This window comes from Canis lupus, chromosome 6 (genome assembly GCF_011100685.1).
Source record: "Canis lupus familiaris isolate Mischka breed German Shepherd chromosome 6, alternate assembly UU_Cfam_GSD_1.0, whole genome shotgun sequence".
Lineage (NCBI taxonomy): Eukaryota > Metazoa > Chordata > Mammalia > Carnivora > Canidae > Canis > Canis lupus.
In genome coordinates, this window is record NC_049227.1 from 12,791,488 (window position 1) to 12,796,781 (window position 5,294).

Below are 5,294 nucleotides of genomic sequence, written 5' to 3' on the forward strand. Positions count from 1 at the left end.
AAATGTTTGGCTTCCGTGGGTGGGAGTTGGAGCCATCTGTTCTCAAGTGCTGAGAAAACACTGGAGCAGCCGCGGGAGCCGGAGCACCAGCGGAGCCGGGGACAGCGCTCCCTGGCGCCCAGGGCTGTGTCCCCGGCGGGCAGCTCACCCTCTCTGGACCTCAGTGTCTGCATCCGTAAAGCCGACGTGGGGATCATACAGCTGCTATGATTCCAGAACGCTCCCTGCCTGCTTCCCTTCTGGGCCTGCACACTCCCACCCCCCCCCGGGGTGTGGACGGAGCCCCCCCAGGCAGAGGAAGCCTGCCAACTGGGAGGACAGTGTGGGCCTTCCCAGCACCAGGCTTTGGGGTTTTATTTACCACTGGATTCGTTTGTTCCCAAGCTGAAAATAGCTTTATTGTTTCCTCTGAATGTAAAGATGATAATCCACCGAATCCAGAAACGTGTGACACAGAAAGGTGAACCAAGCGCGATGCACCATTCCTTGGATGGAGAACATCGGTGGAGGGGAATATCTGTCCAGCCACTTGTCACATCTGGGGTCCACATGTGCGGTGAGATTACTGACTGGGAGATTGCAGAGAGAGAGAGAGAGAGAGAGAGAGAGAGAAGGATAACCACCCCCACCCCTGGAGACTGTGCCTCGACACCTGGTCCTTTCCTCCACTCAGGAGAGCACAAGGCTTGAGGTTGAGCCTTGCTGTCAGACAAATCTGAGTCTGCCCGGGCCTTCTACCTCCTAGCTGTGTGACCGCTGAGCAGATCTCACTTGCCTCATCTATAAAAATGGGGTCACAACAGTGGCCGTGTCACGGGATCGTTGCTAATTACATTAATACCTGTGTGCCGATCGTCGAGCCCGCTGGCACTGAACTCGGCGCCCTGGGGGCTGTTCTCCGCCATCAACAGGATGAACGTTACCGTGCCCAGGGCACACTCGATCCTACGGGGTCGGTGCCAGGGGTGCAGGGCTTCCTGGTGAGGCCGGAACGTCCAGCCCGAGGCAGGTCCAGGAGGCTTCCCGCAGGCTGCTTGCTGCAAGGAACAGCTTGGGCTGCAGAGGGCCGTGTAACAACAGGTGACCTGCGTTGTCTGTAGGTCACCCTGCAGTTCCAGATCATCTAGGCTACGGGGTGGTAGGACAAGCAGCCAGGGCAGGCTTGAGCTGAGGTCCCAGTATCCTTATTGCGGGACAGGGCAGGGGAGGAGCGGAGCCCCCAGAGCACTTAGGGCATGGGGGCCTGGCTGCTGGGGGCCAGTGCAGGAAGGGGGCCACCAGGGATGGGATCCTCAGCCTGCCCACGGCCAGAGTGACGGGGTCTCCTGGTGTGTTTGGCACCTGGAGGTCAGGCTGCCCCTCAGGCTGGGAAGGGGGATGGATGTGGCCCTTGGGGGGCAGTGGGCACAGTCCCCCTATCACTCCACCCCATGGAGGATTTAGCCAGGGAACATTCTAGATGCCTCAGCTCTGCATCTAGGCTCCTCAGGGCTGTGCTGGAGAACACAGCTACCACCAGCTCTGGAGAGCTGAGTTTTACATTCTCAGGGAATTCTGCAAGATGGTCCTTAGACTCAGCCATTACTAAAAATTAAATGAACGTGCTAAATTAATACTTATCGAAGACTCATCATGTCTTGGTTATTTTACTTTTCTCTGCTCTCGAGGTGATGGGAGTGGTGCCAAGTGATGGTGTGCTTCGGCATCTCTCTTCCCAACTCTGTTCCCTGATGTCCTGTTGACACCTTGAAATCGGCTGTGGTGGGAACATTTACACCACGGGAATTGGCCACTGCTTCAGATCAGGGCTTTTCCTACCCGAGAGCTGCTGGTTACGCCCTTCCCAGCACACTACCGCTTCTCACTGCCTGTGCTCCACATCAAGGGGGGCGGTCTTCCCCTCTGAGGGTCCCATAAACACATCCCAGACTGTTCATGCCCTGGACTCAGGGGGCATGAACTCCAGCCTGGGGTCCCCTCTCTGTCACGGTTCCTCCTTGGCTCCTGGGCACGTCTCACCCCACAACCCCCTGCCCGTGGCATCCGGAGGCCTGTCTTCTGGCATGGAGCTGACTGTGTGCTCCCAGGATCCAGTCCTCTGGTGGCTCCCACCCCAGGCTGTCAGGGGCGTCAGGGCTGGCCAGCTCTGTCCACTTCACTGCTCACCCCCCGATCCTGCCAAACTGACTCTGCCAAGTCGAACCACTGCCCGAAGCCCCACCCTGGGTCAGGAGCAGTCCTGAGCCCCTTCTGGGGTCTGTGGGGACTCCTCCCCCGATGACTGGCTATGTGGCTGGCATGTGCAGTCCTGGACCAAGGGTGAACAGGGGCGAGCCTGTGTGGGGAAGGAGGACAGAACACGGCCCCAGAGGCTGGGAGGTCCACACTCATGCATGTGTGACATGTCACTGTGACCCATGGGTCGACAGGGGTGGGAAAGAAGGGAGCTCCTGCACCAGGGTTGGCTAGCATGGTAGCATGGGCGACCAGAAGTCAGAGGTCAGCGGGGTGCTGCTGCCTGCCCCACCCCCCCCCCCCCCTTCCTAAAAGGAGGCTCAATTCACACCATGTTGTTAGAAGGTGTGAGACAGAACATGTTTGTTCAACAGTTTGTTTGCTCTTCACTGTTTGGACTGACGGCAAGTGGGCCTTTTTTCATTTAACCTTTGTCCCAGGCCCTGCAAATTTAGGGGCAGGGATGACCCTAATTCCAGACTTGATACCTTCGTTCATGTGGTTTGGTCCATCCGGAACACCTGCCTGTGCCCCTGGAAACCTTCCTCAGCTGTCGGATGCTGCTGATGCCAGTGGTCATTAGTTCCAGGCTGCAGTGTTATGTGTGTGTGTGTGTGGGGGGGGGGTCCCGAGGCCCCAGGATGTTGGCTGCAGGGCCTACTGCCTACCCTCCAGGGATGGGCCAGCTCAGGAGAAGCACAGTGCTGGTGGGGGGTGGCTGTTTCTCGTCCCTGAAAGGAGCTTAGCTTGGCTGCATTTTCCTAATCCCCTTGGCGGATTAAGGAAACTCAGTGCTTGTCCCTTGCTAATGCCATTTAAGGATTTATAGGTTTCAGGCTCTCTAAGAGAAAGCCTAGACGGCTTTGTTCTCCACTCCCTGAGTGACCTTGATCTACGGCTCTGCTCCTCCTCCTGTACCGGAAAGAGATTGGCAGTGGTCAGTGGCCCCTGAAATGTCAGGTGTCTAAGGGGATGGACTGTGGCTGCCACGGTTAAGGTTGGTTTGAAAAGCTTCTTCAGGGACCCCTGGGTGGCTCAGTGGTTGAGCGTCTGCCTTTGGCCCAGGGTGTGATCCCAGAGTCCCTGGATCGAGTCCCGCATCGGGCTCCCTGCATGGAGCCTGCTTCTCCCTCTGCCTGTGTCTCTGCCTCTCTCTGTGTCTCTCTTATGAATAAATAAGTCTTTAGAAACAAACAAACAAACAAACAAACCTTCTTTATCCCATCCCATAGTGGAGGTGGCAGGACCGTCAGGCACAATGCAGGCCGGTCACAGGACAGCATCCACGGGGACATAGTGGTCAGTTGGGGATGGGCATGTGGCTCGTGCATGGCCCCCCAGAGCCTTCCCCAGAACTCCCGCTGGGTCTAGCTTGGGGGGTTCTCCCATAGGGTCTCCTAACTTGGGAAGATAGGATCAAGCTGTGGCAGCCACCTGTCTGCCCTGTGCCAAGCACTGAGATACAGAAGGAAGTTCAGGATGACAAGCACAGAGAGAGAAGGAGGGAGAGGTAAAGCCCTGGCAGTGCTGTGACCCTGGATCTAGCCTTACCTGACACCCACCGCATGAGCCAGTAAATTCCTTTTCTGGCAGAAAGCTGTTCTATTGGTGTTTCTGCTGCTTGGAGATGGATGTGCCTATTGCTGGGAGGAGGAACACTTGGATTTCATCAGATCCTCAGTGGGGCCCCCGCTTCCTCCCAAAGACTAAGGAGCCTCCAGGGCGATTTCTCCCAGCTCTCAAGGCCCAGATATGTCAGCAGCTGCTGACAGGATGGCCGTGGTAGTTTCATCATCAGACTACATGGAATATCTTCCTGGGTTTGCCCTACTGCCCCCTCCTGTCTCCTCTGTGCCCTTGGAGGCTGCTGCCCCATATGGGCCACACTAGCAGGGTCCCTGCCTCTGGCTCCCGGTTGGGTTTGGTCAACGGAAGTCCCCAGTGAGAGATTGGAGGGAGGGGGCAGAGTGGGGTCAGGGCATCTCTTCCCTGACTCCCACCTGTTGAGGTTACCTCAGCTGGCGGTGTCTCTCCTGCCACCGCGGCTTTCCAGGCTCCTCTCTGCATGATCCTCTCATTCCAGACTCCAGTTGCCGACCCTTCTCCGACTCCCAGGGTTTGGGGGCAGCAGCTCTGGTACTGCCCCAGGTCTCTGCACTGTTCCCATGGCTCCTGACCCTCTGTCCCCCACTCTTGGAAACAAGCCCTCCTGGAAGTATCCCAACCTGAGTGCACCGTCTGTTTTCCCTGGGAGTCTGAGGGATACATGAGCCATGAAAACCACATAGGATCAGATGAACATGGTAGCTCTGGGTGGAGCGGCTGGGGTGACAGAACCAGTAAAGGCCCAGGGTGTGTCTTGCACAAGCCACGTCACTCTGATGCTCCGTTGCCCATTGAGAGCATGAGAGGTCGGCCTAGGCGAGCCGAGACTCCCTGGGCATCCACGCCTGAGAGCAGTGTACCGCGGGTTTACAAACTTGAATATCCCTCATTACTGACCAAATGGTTAAAAAAATGTTGAAAGCGATAACACCCAGTGATGGCGAGGATGAGGGAAGAGGCACCCCCAGACTTTGCCGGTGGGAATGTGACATGCTGTGGCCATTGTGGAAAGTGGGATGGTTGTTGAGGTATCTGGTGCTATGTAAGAAATTGCCCCTCAAAAGCAAGGGTTGAAGCAATGGCAGCCGCCCATTCTGCTCACGGGTCTGGCAGTGAACTGGGCTCAGCCCGGCAGTTCTCACTCTGCATCTCAAATGTGGTCACTGGCAGATGGTGGCTTTCCCCCTCCCAGGTCTGTTCCCCGGGCCAAGGCTCAAAGTGCCGGGGATTGAGCCACTGTGGCTTCCTCGCCACACTGCTCCCCTCCATACGCTGGCCTCGTACACGGTGCCACGTTGTGGCTTAAACTGTGGCCTCCAAAGCTATGCCCAAAGTCCTAAGCCCCAGTGCCTGTGAATGTGACCCTGTCTGGAAACAGAGTCTCTGCACAGGTTTGGAGGAGGTCCAGATGGATTAAAGTGGGCCCTAATCCGATGACCAGTGTCCTTAGAGGC